Here is a 16,528-nt window from a genome sequence, read left to right as displayed (position 1 = left end):
CTTGGCCTGGTGGAGATCATTGATTCAGGCAACTGGAAAGATTCCCCTGTATGATATGTCATGGGAACAATTTGTTGCCCTCATTCGAGAGAACTACTGCCCTCAGCATGAGGTTGAGAAGATTGAGTCGGATTTTCTGTCGTTAGTGATGAAGAATCTGGATTACCAAGCTTACCTCACGAGCTTTAATACCATGTCAAGATTGGTTCCTTATCTGGTGACCCTGGAACCAAAAAGAATAGCTCGTTTCATAGGGGGCTTAGCTCCGGAGATCAAGGCTAGTGTGAAAGCCTCTCGGCCAGCTACATTCAGGTCAGTAGCTGATATATCCTTATCCCTCACTCTGGATGCGGTCAGGCTGAGATCGCTGAGGAACACGGATGCCGAGAAGAGGAAGCATGACGATGACGACAACTCGCCTCGATCGAACAAGAAGCACTGTGGGAACAATGACCACAGGAAGGGATCTGGTTCAAGGAAAGATGGGCATCAGTCTGGGGATAAGCCCAAGTGTAAGACTTGCCAGAAATACCATTATGGGAAGTGTAGACTTGACTCCAAATCCCAATCTCAGCCGGGACATTGTGGGATTTGCAAATCCACAGAGCATAAGACCCTGGAGTGCAAGAAACTGAAAGATGCAACGTGTTACAGTTGCAATGAGAAGGGGCACATTAAAACAAACTGCCCAAAGAATGCAAAGAAAGCCGATGAAGGAAAGAAGACTAATGCGAGAGTCTTCAGAATGGATGCAAAGGAAGCTGTGCAGGACGACAATGTGATCACAGGTACCTTCCTTATAAATGATGTCTATGCAAGAGTACTATTTGATTCAGGAGCTGATAAATCTTTTGTAGACAATAACTTTTGCAAATTGCTGAATTTACCTGTTAAAACCTTAAGTGTGAAGTATGAGGTGGAACTAGCTGATGGCACCATAGAAACCGCCTCAACCATATTAGATGGATGTGTTATATCCATTAGGGACCACACTTTTCCGTTGTCCCTACTTCCTTTGAAGTTAGCCGGTTTTGACATAGTGTTGGGTATGGACTGGTTATCTCATAACCAGGCCCAAATTATGTGTAATAAGAAGCAAGTGGTGATCAAGACTCCGTCTGGTGAATCACTTACCATTCAGGGAGATACCCAGTATGGACTGCCTGAGCAAGTGACTATGCTCAAGGCTTCTAAATGTTTGAAGAAGGGTTGTGTCATCTACATGGCACAGGTAACTATCGATGAGCCGAAACCCAAGATTGAAGATATCCCTGTTATTTCGGAATACCCTGAAGTTTTTCCCGAAGAACTACCTGGTTTACCCCCAGATAGGCAAGTGGAGTTCAGGATTGACATTATCCTAGGGGCGGCACCTGTTGCTAGAGCACCCTACAGATTGGCACCAACAGAGATGAAGGAATTAAGAACACAACTGGATGAGTTGCTAGCCAAAGGTTTCATTAGACCTAGTGCATCTCCTTGGGGAGCACCAATCTTATTTGTCAAGAAGAAGGATGGATCGATGCGTCTATGCATCGATTACCGTGAGCTTAACAAGGTCACTATCAAGAATAGGTATCCATTACCTAGGATCGACGATTTCTTCGACCAACTTCAAGGAGCAAGCTACTTCTCTAAGATTGATCTGAGATCAGGTTATCACCAACTGAAGGTTAGAGATGAAGATGTACACAAGACTGCATTTAGGACTCGTTATGGTCATTACGAGTTCCTAGTGATGCCTTTTGGGCTCACTGATGCACCAGCGGCATTCATGGATCTCATGAACCGTGTCTGTAAGCCATACTTGGACAAATTTGTCATCGCCTTCATAGACGACATTCTCATCTATTCAAAGAACCAAGCTGATCATGAAAAGCATCTTCGCTGTATTCTTTCACTACTTCAACAGGAGAAGCTGTACGCCTAGTTTTCTAAGTGTGAATTTTGGCTTCGAGAAGTCCAATTCCTTGGACATATGGTGAGTGAGCGTGGTATTCAAGTGGATCCCACCAAGGTGGAAGCTGTCATGAATTGGCAAGAGCCGAAGTCGCCCACAGAAATTCGCAGCTTCTTGGGATTGGCAGGTTATTACAGACGCTTTATTGAGAACTTTTCAAGGATTGTTGCACCCCTAACTTCTTTGACTAGAAAGAATGTTAAGTTCAACTGGGGTCCTAAGCAGCAAGAGTCCTTTGATATACTTAAGCAGAAGCTGAGCAATGCACCTGTGTTGACATTGCCTGATGGTATAGAAGAGTTTTTAGTATACTGTGATGCGTTACACACCGGGATGGGTTGTGTGCTTATGCAGAAAAGCAAGGTTATTGCCTATGCTTCACGCCAGTTAAAAGTGCATCAAAAGAATTACACCACCCATGACTTGGAGTTGGGTGCCGTTGTATTTGCACTGAAGCTATGGAGGCACTGTTTATATGGCATCAAGTGTGTGATCTATTCTGATCACAAAAGCCTCCAGCACCTGTTCAACCAAAAGGATTTGAACATGAGGCAACGACGGTGGATGGAGACTTTGAACGATTATGATTGTGAGATAAGATACCATCCTGGCAAGGCGAATGTGGTCGCCGATGCCTTGAGTCGGAAGGAGAGAGTAAAGCCTATTAGAATCAATGCCAAGAGCATTGAGATAAAGAATGGTTTGAATGAAAGGTTGTTAGCTGCACAGAAAGAAGTTGTGCTAGAAGCCAACTATCCTAATGAAAAGCTAGGGGTAACTGAAGAACAGTTATCCTATGGCAAAGACGGAATTTTAAGGTTAAATGGACGAATATGGGTTCCAGTTTATGGGGGACTACGAGATGTTATCCTCCAGGAAGCCCACAGTTCCAGATACTCCGTTCATCCTGGAGCTGATAAGATGTACCAGGATTTGAAGGCAAACTTTTGGTGGATAGGCTTGAAGAAGTCTATAGCTACCTATGTCGCTAAATGTTTGACTTGTGCGCAAGTCAAGGCTGAGCATAAAAAACCGTCAGGTTTGCTGCAGCAACCTAAACTTCCCGAATGGAAGTGGGAAATGGTGACGATGGACTTTATCACCAAGTTGCCGAAGACAAGAAAAGGAAATGATACGATATGGGTAATAGTTGATAGGTTGACTAAGTCGGCACATTTCCTACCCATTAAGGAGACTTATAGCTCCGACATGTTAGCCCAATTATACGTAGATAAGATTGTATCTCTACATGGCGTGCCTGTGTCTATTATTTCTGATAGTGATACCAGATACACGTCACATTTTTTGAAAAGTTTCCAACAATCTTTGGGCACGCAGCTAAATTTCAGTACGGCTTACCATCCTCAGACGGACGGTCAGAGTGAGCGTACTATCTAAACCTTGGAAGACATGCTTCGTGCATGTGTGATTGACTTAGGTGGCAGTTGGGATAACCACCTGCCATTAATCGAGTTCTCGTATAACAATAGCTACCATACCAGCATTAAGGCTGTGCCTTTCGAAGCCTTGTATGGTAGAAAGTGCAGAACACCGTTTGTTGGGCGGAAGTTGGAGATGTCCAAATGACAGGACCTGAAATAATATTTGAAACGACGGACAAGATTGTCCAAATTCGCGACCGTCTGAAAGCTGCCCGTGATCGGCAGAAAAGCTACGAAGATTTGAAGTGTAAACCTTTTAACTTCGAAGTAGGTGACAAGGTATTGCTTAAAGTATCACCCTGGAAGGGAGTGATGCGATTTGGTAAGAAAGGCAAGTTAAGCCCGAGATACATTGGACCCTTCGAGATAATCGAACGTGTCGGATCGGTTGCGTATAAGTTAAACTTACCAGAGGAGCTCAGTAGTATTCATAATGTTTTCCACATCTGCAATCTGAAGAAGTGTTTCGCTGACGAATCACTAGTTATACCGCATACAGATGTGCACATCGATGAAAGCTTGAAGTTTGTTGAAAAACCTGTGTCGATCGAGGATCGACAGGTTAAGAAGCTTCAAAGGAAGTATATACCGATTGTAAAGGTTAAATGGGATGCCCGTAGAGGTCCCGAGTACACGTGGGAAGTAGAGTCCACGATGAAAGAAAAGTACCCTCATTTGTTTCAGTAAATCTCGAGGTCGAGATTTCTTTTAAGGGGGTGAGGATGTGACACCTCAAAAATTTGCGTCCTATAAAGTATTGACACGTGTCATAAGTTTGCACGTGATAATAAATACTACAGAGGGACTAAAGTTGAAAAACATAGAAAGTATGTGAATTCAAAGGTTCAAAATGTCAACAAGGGATAAATATACTTTACAGTAACCCTACATGATGCTCGTACCTTCAAACGAATAAATCATGGATCATACGGAACGAAATGTGGAAGAAAGTGAGAGATTACAAACTATAGGGGTTAAATGTGTCAACATGTTTAAGTAATACCTCTGAGTGACCCTTTAACAAACCCGAGGCTTTGTAACAGGAAATTATGCTCACTAGAATGCACGATGTAAATTTCATAAAGTTCCGTTATTAAATGAGAAAGTTATGATCGAATTCGTACATGAGGGGTTAAAAGCATCAACGTTGAAAGTTAAGACTTTTCGGGTAGTAATAAACTAACCAAGGATTAATAAGTTGGGTAAAAGTCACGAGGCCCTTATGCGTAAATAAGAAAGGCCCAAAGTGCAAAGTTACCCCTTCGAAACGCCAAGAGCCAGCTGCAACAATGTAAAAAGATTTGAAAAATCTTACAGCAGGTCTCAGGCGGGCCGCGTAAGAGTTACCTAGAGCTTACGCGGGCCACGTGGACAGTAAAAAGATATGGTTCTGTCAGAGAGATTCAGGCGGGCCGCGTAAGCCTTGCTAAAATCTTACGCGGGCCGCGTCAGCCTCTCAGATACAGAAAATGCGGACAGAAGCACTGTTTGGTGTTTTAACCGACTTAGAAGCCATTATTAACAGCATGGGCGACCCCTAGACGACCCCTAGGCCTCAGAGAAACTTGTTGATGATCTGGTTACACTTGTAGACTTGTGTGGCAATGATCTAAGGTGTCTAAGTTACTATAAAAGGCCATGAGATGCAACCATTGTAACCACACCTTCTTTCTACACTTCTGATCATTTCTGGAGCTCAAGTGTTCTCTCTAAGCATCTCTGGTCGTGCATAGGACTTCAGTAGGTGTGCTTAACCTTTCTTAGTTTAGTTTTGCTTAGTTTTAGCTTAAAAGTCAATCCGTCGTAATTAGCGATTGACTTAACGATTAATCACAAATGGTCCAGTGATTAGTCAAATCAAAGATAGTTATATGTTGGTAATTATGTGGGCATTAAACCCTTAAAAGGGCACCCTCTGATTCCCACTCTAACTAATCCAAATGGCGGGTCAAAGTTGCTTAGAAAAAGTCAACAGAATGCTAATTTTCGATTTAATGCATAATTAACAATGTAGATGGCATGTAACCTGTTTTATCACTCATATAACTTGATAATAAGTATTATAACTGGTCTAAGCTTGTTTGATCTGACCATTTACTGTTTTGACCCGGTTCGGAACCGAAAGTCGCAAAACTTTGACTTTTGCTTTGACTTCAGTTCTGACCCGATTTGGTATGATTTAGATATGCCATAGGACTCTCTTAGGACCAGGTTACATGATGGTATAACCCTTTGTGGCTGGTTCGTTGTTTGTCCGAGTCGTTTGCACATTTCCTTTATATGCTTAAAAGTTGACCATAATGCCTTATGACCTTAAAACGAGAATTTTGGACATGTAAAAAGACAATAACCTTAGTTACTGATTTCTAAACATGTCCCTAAAATTTCATGTCAATCCGAGGTCTAGAATAGGAGTTATGCTAAATATCGCAATTAAGAAAACTTTTGTAATTAAACGGCGCAATTAGCATAAAGCCTATCTAAACCCAAATTTCGACACCAAACCTTTTACACACTGATGTAAAATAATATTTTGGGATTTTTAAAGATTTTTAATTATTTTTATCCTGCTCATAACCTACAGTTATGACCTTGATTCGGTAAATACCGAATATGCCCTTTTCGGACATAAAATGAGTTCTACATGGTATTTTGACCCGAATCCAATTGATACTGATATCATATAATAAATAAAGTATTTTGAACTTTATAACCTGGTCAGAAAACTCAGATTTCCTGTATAACCCCGAAATCTCTTTTATAATCTTTAAAATGACCAAAATACCCCTACAGGGCGTATATTGGGATTAAACTCGTTATGGGTATAATGGAAGGTATCCTACTGATATCACAACCTCTTTAGAGCATATTAACTTAGGAAACCTGTGTAGGACTCTTACAGTTACCCGTTACGCCATTTACGCGCTCGGTTCGGTTTATGTAACTAGTTTACATAAATTAGCCGAAACGGGTCAAACCTTGTCGTTTTTATCTCAAAATCCAGAATGTGGTTAGATTTCCCATATAAAACAAGTCTTCAAACTTGTCGGGTCTAAATCACATTCTATTCCGGTCTTCGCTTAATCGTGCGTTCGAACCGTATCTTTCGTTAAAACTAACCGGTCTAAGCTTAAGCTTGATCAAAGACCCGTTAGGATTCTAATAGGTTATTATAAACCTTCGTTCCAGAATAGGACACCCGGTAAAAGCTACTTGCATTAGCTGTTTGTGAATTATACTTGCAAAGGTAAATACTTTTAACTTATTTCCCTATACGGGCTTGGGGTACGGTATATAGTATACCGCTTGGTCGGGCAATTGACCTTAATCGATTAGTGGTTAAATATTATCAATATGACCCGTTAAAAATTTTATTTTTTTGCTTAAAGCCTTTGGGGGGTTAATGACCATGTCCCGGATATCCCTGGCATCATCTTACGAGATGGCCACGACCTAAGCACGGGGTGTAGGCGTACACCTGACAGCTGCATATGAAAATGATATCTCACTTAAGGATTAACCTTGTGGGTATTATACATGTGGTGTGTCTATTAGTCTTTAACCCGGTCTACGGAACGGGCTACTGAACGCAAAGAAACATGTAATTCGTTTACAAGTATTATATTAAAATAATTATCCCAAGTTATAAAAGTTTGTGCCAAGTGCATTTAAATCAATTTTATTAAACCTTTTACAAAAGTGTCGGTTGAATGTATTTACCAGTGTAAACTGACGTATTTTCCCGAAAAGGTTAACTGCAGGTACTAACGAACTAGGTTGGCTTTCTCCTAGCGTCCACAATAAGTCTCGCAAGCTTGGACGTCAAGCTGTTGAACAATGTTCCTATTTTATTTTTGGATCCCCTGTGGATTATTTTCAACTATTTGTGATACTTGATATTACAATTATATTCAGTTGAAATATATCTATCTTTTGCTTCCGCTGTGCATTTAAATATTGTGTTTTTTGACTATAATGTTGCCAACTACGTCACGGTAATCCCCCACCGGGCCCACCGGTGAAACGTGTGGAAATCGGGGTGTGAAAGTTGGGGTGTGACACACATCCACCACCATCATCCATCATCCATCATAGAGTGTGTGTAGTAGTCTCGGGATCCAAGATTGATAGTAAGAGTTCTTGACAATCAAAGGCCATGTTTGCCTAAGTCTCTTACATCACTTGGTGAAGACAAGCATTTAGTGTAATACTTTTGTTTTGTTAATCTTTTTGCACTTTTTATTTGGTTTTGTATTAGTGACTTTCATAACTAGTTTCTTATGTTGAAGGTGAAACTTCCTTATCATTTGTCCGTGGTGTCTTGGCGTTATTTTACTGTCTATATAAAATAAAAGATTTACACCATTCATATCTCTACAGTCTATATAGAGATATGTTGGCTACCTGGTCGGAGGTTAAGGGAATGGTTTGGTAAGGTTCTTGCCTTGTTCAGTGTATAGATCCTGCAAGGATTTACTAGGACCTCCTTCAATACCCACTGGTATTGGATGGCGGGGGTGCGAGTGGCTTGATCCCCTCGTATGTAAACTACTATTAATACATTAACCCGGCTACTTGGGATTGTATCTCTGCTGACTCAAACCACTTAGCCGAGGGTAACGTCACCTTCAAAAGAGGGACCTACCACATTACGCATTAATAACTTAATTAATTATCTTTCAATAATCCAACCCTTTAGGATTGTATCCTTGCTGACTCAAACTACTGGGTTGAGGGTAACGTCACCTTCAATAGATGGGCCTACTACTATAACTAAGATAATCTCTTAAAAAGTGCAAAAGTGCGGAAAACATCAAAGGTTACACTAAAGGCGAGTCGGATCCAAGTGATTCATCTTGTCTATCTGTTTTATTTTTATTTATATTTTCAGCATTTTTAGTTTTATTTTTCATGTTTAAACCCTTTTCTAAAATTTTGATTTGATTAGGCGTTGAGGATAAACCGGTACAAAAAGCTCTTGTGTCCTCGGACGACCTCGGTATCTTACCAACGCTATACTACGCTCACGGTGAGTGCACTTGCCCATATGTGTGTTTAGTGTTAGTAAAATATCGTGTTTTATAAATTTAAAACTTGACTAAAGTGTTAAAAAGGGCTAAAAATATACATAAAAATATATCACACCTAACGCACATCAATCCCACAGATGGTGCCAATGTCGAATCCCTAAAAATCAATTGTCGAATCTTGTCTTAGAGATCCGTCGGAGTGTTCTTCTTCACCAGACTAAGGCTGCAAAACAATACACTGTTAGCCTCGCCACTGAGGACCCCGAAGGGGGATCCGTGACTAAGCTTCGTCGGGAGAATAAGAAGCTTGTTGGGACAATAAATTAGATTCCGACACAATAAATTGGTCGGAATTAATGGTGTTGATCTTATATCGAATGTATTTAATGTGGTTGGGAGAATAGTCTCTCCGTGTTTTTTATGTGATAGGTTCTTTGTGCTTACCTCCTCTACGATCACCTCATTGGTTATAACAAGGGAAGCCGCTTATCGAGGTGGGCCCTTTCCCTGCCATAGACTGTTGGACATATTGTTGGGCAATAAGAATGTCCGAGCTTAGGATAGAACCTTGTCCTTTTGACAGGAGCTAATTCAACATTCCTGTAAGTCCCGTAGAGGATCTTTGAATGATATCAAACCCTAATCTCGTATTAGTGCGAAAACCTAACACAAGATGATTTAAGAGAATAATAACCCAAAACAATAACAATCAAAATAGAACTTGCATTCACCGTAATGATGACTGACACAAGACTCCTTGAACTCGGTTTCGGCTGGCTATAGGATCCCCAAACTGATCAACCTCAAAACAGTGAATGAGGTTTGATTAAATAGAAAACACTATGGGCCGAAACCCCACACTAGCCCAACCGAAACCACTAAAGACCCATACATATGTTTCCGACCCAAAACATTAAATAAGACACAATTACAAAAGCAACTCTGAACTATTAGTAACCCTCTATGCATAAACCTTCAGGTTCCAACAATCTCCCCCTAGGTTTATAGCATAGAGGTCCTTCAATCTTCAACTGCCTCCACTGCCATTCATCTTATCCTTGTAGCCACCAAAACCTTTCTTACTAATGTGTAGAACCCCAGTAACAGCTACAGTCCAACCTTTAGCAATGTCTTCATACTACTCCGTAGATCTAATCTGACTTTGAGCTAGCGCTTCTAAATTCACCCTTTCCAAATTCAGCAGATCTACTGGATCAGTTAAACGAAAACTCACATCAACATCACACATGATTAATGCCTGCCCCAATATCTCATCGTATGCCCAGAAGTGCATGGTCTTCAGAATACCATCTAGAATCTTCTTTACAAATGGAATTGTTTTCTCTTTTTCAGTAGGCGACCATGAAACAATCTTCATTCTTTTATTTGTTCGAGGATCTCTAACTCCTGGAGCAGGTGTCACAATGGATTCCGCAGTATGCATAGAAGGAAACCCTCGTGCAACCTCTCTCTTAAGTCTCTTGAAAAACATGTATCCTCTTCCACTAGGCTTATCATCAACATACGGTGCATTCGAAAATATGGTCAAATCCACCTTTGTAAATGTCTGAAACTGAGCTGGGTTTTTGTAAGGCCATATAATCGTGTAGGTTTACACTTATCTTTATCAAACACAAGTATAGGCTATTGGGCTTAGCTTTGTAGTGGGTTAGATAGCATTGGGATAAGCCATGTGGGCTAATTAAGGGATTTGGGCCTGTTTGGTTAGTAATATGCACATGGGCTTGGCCCAACTTGTAATTAGGTCACCCTATGTAACTATAAATAGGGTGAACCTAAGTCATTTTAGGGTTGATGTTCAGTTTATTGTTCTTCGTAGAGTTTTCAAATTTCGTGTACCAGACGGTTCTTAGAAACTGTGTGCACTTTGATTATTCAATCAATTTCGTTCTTGTTCATCTCACTTTCATTAGTATTCCGCACTTTTGATTGTGATTTTGATATCCGGTTGATAGTTTGGGACTTACAATTGGTATGAGAGCCTAAGAAGTCTTTCAAAAGGCTCGGTTTTGAATCGGATATTATTTGAAGATCGAAGAACGAAGAAATTGTTTGAAGATTCGAAGAACACGAAGAACAGTTTGAAGATTGGAAAAATAATTCAAAAATTCGTGTCTGATCTTTTTGGGAAGAATTGATTTGTGTTTGCTATTTTTTAGGAAGGTAATTGATTTGTGTTTGCTATTTTTTAGGAAGGTTTGGTGGAAAGAATCTTGGAGATTTGATTTTCAAATTCACTCCTTGATTTTTGGGATTTAATTAACATTGGTGTATAATGGTGATGTAATAGTTGTAATTTGGTGATCATCTGGCCAATAGTTTGGTTGTCCAGGTGAATATGGAATAAAAAGTTTTTGTTGATCTTTCAAAAAAAAAAGTTGATGATCTATTTCCAAAATCAGGAGTGTACGAGCTAAATTCAGTGTGCGGCTTACGGGATTTTGTGCGACTTTGGTTACTGTGCGACATAGTATTGGAGTGTGCGACCACTAAAAGTTTGATACACAACAAGTTTTCAAGAAGCCTGCAACAACATTGGAATTCAATATCTGAGAACATCTTCAGAATCACGGCAGTGAGAGTGTGCGACAAAGTAATAGTGTACATCATCATCATTTATTATCTTCATCGTCGTTTCATCATCATCATCATCATCTTCAATTCAATATTGAGGGTGCGACTACTTTTGGGTATAGTGTACGGCCGTGTTAGGGTGCAACAAAGTAACAGTGTGCGACATATCATCTTCACGTTACATAATATCAGTTCATCCTCATCACCGCACACCTCCTACATCTCCATCAATGTCCACCGTTACCATCACGCACATTCTGTTCAAGTGTGCGACTAGGTGTAATTGTGACATCTTAGTGTGCGACTAGGTTCAACTGTGCGACAAGTTAACAACATCCCGCACACTCTGTTCATCACTCACAACTTCCATGACCGCACACCATCCCACACCAGTGGCGGAACTAGACGGAAAATTCAGGGGTATCCTAATTTTTTTACCGTACATTCATACAATAATAATATGAGTTTGGGCTTTTAAATTTTTAACTAAATGTGTGTTTTTTTTAATTAAATTTGAGCTTTTAATTAATATGAATTTTGTGCTAAATGGGGGACCAGGGGCGGGGTCGTCTCCTTGAATTCGAGGGCCGTCAAGGGCCATGTGCGAGTAGAAAAAATTAGCTCCTCAGTTAGGATTGTCTTTAAGATTTCGAATGTCATGTAACTAGTAAAAATGAGCACTTGAAATGGAAACTTGTTTATTTAAACAAAATTCATTATATTAAATTATAACAATAATAACATTTTTAGTTATACATATCTATATTTCTAACCAATATTTTAATATTCAAGTGTGATGACACGAAAATATTTTAATATTTTAATACTTTGAGTAAATACCAATATTTTAATATTCATAGGTTAAATCAAGTGTGATGACACGAAAAATCAATCCAATCGTTATTTGATAAGCTTCAAGTATATCTCAAGTTTTTGGGTGAAACTAGTGTTATTCATCATCGCGCGTTGATATGTGTGAATTGGACTTTATACAATGTACATACACACAATCTGGGTTGAATTGGAGAAAATGTTTTAGTTGAACCAAAATATTACATATTAAGTGGACCCAAAAGATTACATGTCCACATACATACCTAGAAGCAAAAGGACCTTTGCGTTGACCTTTCAAGGCGATTTCCCTTTGTGGTGTTTGCTGCTTTCTTCATCTGTAGTAGAGTGCTTAATTGTCATCCGGAGTTTTTGTATGCATGTGAGCGAAATGGAAGCCGGGTCGTATTAGAATACTTTATAGGCGTGCTCATGCTTTTTTGCTGATGTCAAAATCTTTTAATATGTCGATTACACCAAAGAAGAGGATGTCATTGTAGAATTCTGGTGTTGAATCACCAACTGATTCTCGTGACTTATAATCGTGACATGAGTTCGACATGTAACGTCAAGGTCCCCACCTGTATAATTGTAATTTATCAAATATGTGCTCAATAGTATGGGTGAGTTTGGTAACGGGTCAAAACAGGGTTGGATTAAAACATGTGAGCTGTCTGACATTATTTACTAATCTATTTGGCTTTCTTACTTGGATGTAGCAACCAAATAGCCTTGGTGCCTTTAAAACCTAATAAAAAATATTAAGCTTTAATTTTTAGGAATAATTTTAATAGCAGAAACACACCTAACGTAGGGTTGAAATTGGCTAATCAATCTCATAAGAAAATTGATGGTCTCAACACATAGTTGGGTTTTACCTTCTTTGTCATGACGTTTTAGCATTTCTGACTTTTCAGCTGCATTTGCCATAGGTTGCGTATACTTTAGTACTCTCTTTGCTGGTGATGGCTCCAGATAAAAAGTTTGCAACTTCCTATAGTATACCACCACATATGCATTATTGATTTTGTTAAAATTAAATTTATAATTGAAGAAACTTATTATGAGCTCGACTTTAGACTGTGGGGTGTGGGGCGTGGGTTGGGACGGCAGTTGCAAAGCAACGCTGGCTAGACAACACCGGGCTAGCGTTGGCCATGGCGTTGCCCCGCTAGCGTGGGATTGAGCCTGGAGAGGGGGGGGGGGGATAAAACGGCTTTAGCTTTCAATTTTATAAAAAAAACCACATAGCAACCCACGCCAGCCTAGCCACGCCGCTACCACACCCCACTTTTTTGGGTGTGGACTGGTGGAGCCCACATCTGCCACGTGTCGAGCAATGCCCCCAACCCAAGCCCCTCCACACCCCATAGTCATATGGATTTGGGTTTAGTCTATACAAGTGCGGGTCAAACTTGGATACACGTTTAACTAAACGGGCTATGTTTGAGGTACCCATTTGACCCATTCATTTACTTGTTAGAAATGTGTTTATGTAACAATAACTTAAAACTATTTTGGGTAGTTTTATCCCAAAGTTCAAAATTATTAAAAACAAATAAGCATGATTTAACATATTTCTTTCAATAAAAATAACTTTTCATGTGTGACATAATATCCAGGTCCATGTCGTGTTCAAGTCAGGTCCGACTCGTCAAAACATGAACACTACCGATTAATATCCCTAAAAAATCACTATTATTTGAACCATTTTAAAGGTTACCGTTAACCTTTTTATATCTTATAGTGTTTGTAATATATTTCAATGCATATAACAATACTTATATTCACCTTGAGCTCAAATTGTTGATATAGTTCAGGTTGAAGGCCTTGAAAGAAGGACACGTGCTCTAGTGTTGTAGAGGCAAAGAAGGGAGGTGTTGAGGACCCTGAGCCAAGACAATAGAAGCAACCTTAAACGCCTAAGTTGTTTACTCGTTAGTTTATATGTAGAAAAGTATACAACAAATTTTATTGACCCGTTTGAGATAAAGCACAACCCAAATATGACCCATTCGCAAGTAAAGGCGGAAAAAGTAGGTTTTTTAGGACCGGTATTTTTGGTACCGTTACGGTACCGAGCTCATTCCTACAGGTGATGGCTGATTATGCATATGATTTAACATTATATTATCTTAGTTCAAATAGTAGTAGATTAAGCTTATTGCATCCTAATAACTAAAACCCAAGTCGTGTTCTTAGACGTGTACATGCTTTTAAGCTTAAAATGTGTAGTAATGCAATGATAATAGTGTTATTTTTTGTATATGGGTAAACATGTGAGGTGTACCAGTCTACCTGTCAGTTGACCAGTGTGTAGCATGTTTTGACGTCTCTAAAGGCGGGAATCCAGCTGCGTAGAAGTTGGACTTCTATTGGTGGTATAGCTCCTTCCAGCCTAAGAGTTTATATTTCTTTGCCGTCCATCCTCTGTCACCTGTTTGCAACAGACATTCGACACTATTAACTGTGCGCAGCAGAGGAAAACTTTATATGAAAGAAGGGAGGTGTTGAGGACCCTGAGCCAACACAATAGAAGCAACCTTAAACGCCTAAGCTGTTTACTCGTTAGTTTATATGTAGAAAAGTATACAACAAATTTTATTGACCCGTTTGAGATAAAGCACAACCCAAATATGACCCATTCGCAAGTAAATGCGGAAAAAATTACTACGCTACTGGTGATGTATCAGAAACAGAAGCATCAGCCTTAAAAAACTTGTCGACATGCATAGGGAAGCTACCACGTCCACTTATCCCAGCCAATACAATAAGACCATGCGTAGTGGTATCAATTTTGGCGTTTTTCCTCACCAATCACGCCCAAACACGTCCACCCCCACCCCCTAGGCATGTTTAAGCGTTTTTTTTTTCAAAAAATGGCCCTCCGCGTTATTTAAAAAACGCCTGTGCATGCTTTCTCAATTTTTGTCTGTCCAATAAGAATATTCCAACTAATATTATTTGTTTTATTTTTATTTTTTTTAAATAATTAGGTAATCATTGATGGGGCATTAATTGGGCATTATTCCACTACGCCCATTTGTGAAAAACGCCCATAATGCCCCTTTGCTGACTGGGATGACACGTGTCACACAATGCCCATGGGTGGGGGCATTATTCATGTGTACCACTACACATGGTCTAACAGCTTCTGAATCACTGGGCGAATGTTTTTGTTACCTAAATAATAAAAAGTAGTAAATAAGACATAGACACCTGCTTTAACCACTTCTGCAACTGCATCTTTTGGTGTTTTGGCATATCTATGAACATCAAATATGATGGATATTGCATCATAATCTGATGTCATGCACCTGAACAAAGTCAAAATATCCAACGAAGCAAACACAATCTCAAGAAAAACACATATAAATATATAATTTCATTGAAACTAACGAACTTACTGTTGAAAAACCCATTATCAATGAAGTTTAACGGCAGCCCTACCTTCCCTCGAGGATACTCTTTGGATCTCGCCAAGCAACACCTGATTAAAATATCCTCTACAACGCCTGAAAACAATGACAGCAACAAAATCATCAATATTGTACCCGAAACCATAGTTTATTAGACATCATCAGCTAACCAAAGCAAAACTAAACACACAAATCAGAAAGAAAAACGAAAAATCAAACGTCAGATAAACAATATTCAACACGCCTTAAAAAAAATACAAAACCTAAAAGAACAAAAAGACACCAAAAACAGCATAAACCTAAATGCCTAAAATTTTATAAATCACCTGAATCAACTGCATAGGGTTGGAGAAAAAACTCCTTTTCCAACTTGAAGCAGCAACAGAACAACAATATCAACCCTACAACATGACAAATAATTAATCAGTCAACAAATTAGTATACACAACACCAAATTATCAAATGCAATTCAAGAATTCGAAACGCAAAGAACACCGATAAATAATGAAAAAGGAAGACAACAAAGCCTACAAAGAGCGTTTCACATACCTGGCAAGCAACCAACGACCATCGCCGCCATGAGACGCCATTAATGCCGTTCACAAAAGTCGTAGAACACCGAGCTAAAGAAGAGCGAGATGTATAACTAAAAGGTAAAGAAACAGAGGAGGAGGTGACGCGCCGTAGGGCCGTGGCGCCGCTGCAACCCCATCAGCTTTCCCTTTCTCTCTTTCTTCCCCCGGAACCCTAGAATCCACAGTGGTTACGGTCGCCGTCAACTACCATCGTTGTTTGCTGCGTCAAAACCACCATACCATCACCAGCGGTTTAACCCGATGGTGGCCGGCCGGAGACGACGGCCGGATCCTCCATCACCGCTCTCTCAAATCTGTCCCTCTCCTGATATTTGATACCGTATAAACTAATGGGATGGGAAGCTGTGGAGGTTAGGGAAACACCCACGTGTCTTGGTGAAATCCCAAAAAAACCCTTGTTCATTTTGTTCCTTTAATAATAATAATAATAATAATAATAATAATAATAATAATAATAATAATAATAATAATAATATTAAATATTAAATATTAAATATTAAATATTAAATATTAAATATTAAATATTAATATTAATATTAATATTAATATTAATATATAGGACAATAGAAAAAAAGGTTAAAAACTATATTAAAGTAAATAAATAGTAAGAGTTAATGAGTTGTCACTTTGATCCATCACTTTTACAGACCCTATA

At 39.4% G+C, this 16,528-nt stretch overlaps 1 long non-coding RNA gene across 4 annotated transcripts; it reads right to left on the bottom strand.

Moving 5' to 3' along the window:
• Nucleotides 1-11,915: 11,915 nt before the first annotated feature.
• On the bottom strand, nucleotides 11,916-16,207 carry LOC110940953. 4 transcript variants are annotated; one of them, XR_002593707.2, is made up of 8 exons: nucleotides 15,827-16,204; nucleotides 15,604-15,678; nucleotides 15,266-15,373; nucleotides 15,078-15,175; nucleotides 14,157-14,295; nucleotides 13,650-13,747; nucleotides 12,737-12,852; nucleotides 11,916-12,439 (listed from the first exon to the last, which is right to left on the bottom strand). It is a non-coding gene; the product is annotated as an uncharacterized LOC110940953 (long non-coding RNA). The 4 variants fall into 4 exon arrangements; XR_002593708.2 differs by having other exon boundaries at nucleotides 15,309-15,373; XR_004892655.1 differs by adding an exon at nucleotides 12,568-12,606 and having other exon boundaries at nucleotides 12,029-12,439; nucleotides 15,078-15,373; nucleotides 15,827-16,207.
• Nucleotides 16,208-16,528: the final 321 nt, after the last annotated feature.

The sequence above is a fragment of the Helianthus annuus genome, chromosome 5 (genome assembly GCF_002127325.2).
Source record: "Helianthus annuus cultivar XRQ/B chromosome 5, HanXRQr2.0-SUNRISE, whole genome shotgun sequence".
Lineage (NCBI taxonomy): Eukaryota > Viridiplantae > Streptophyta > Magnoliopsida > Asterales > Asteraceae > Helianthus > Helianthus annuus.
This window is presented reverse-complemented; position numbering and strand designations above follow the sequence as displayed.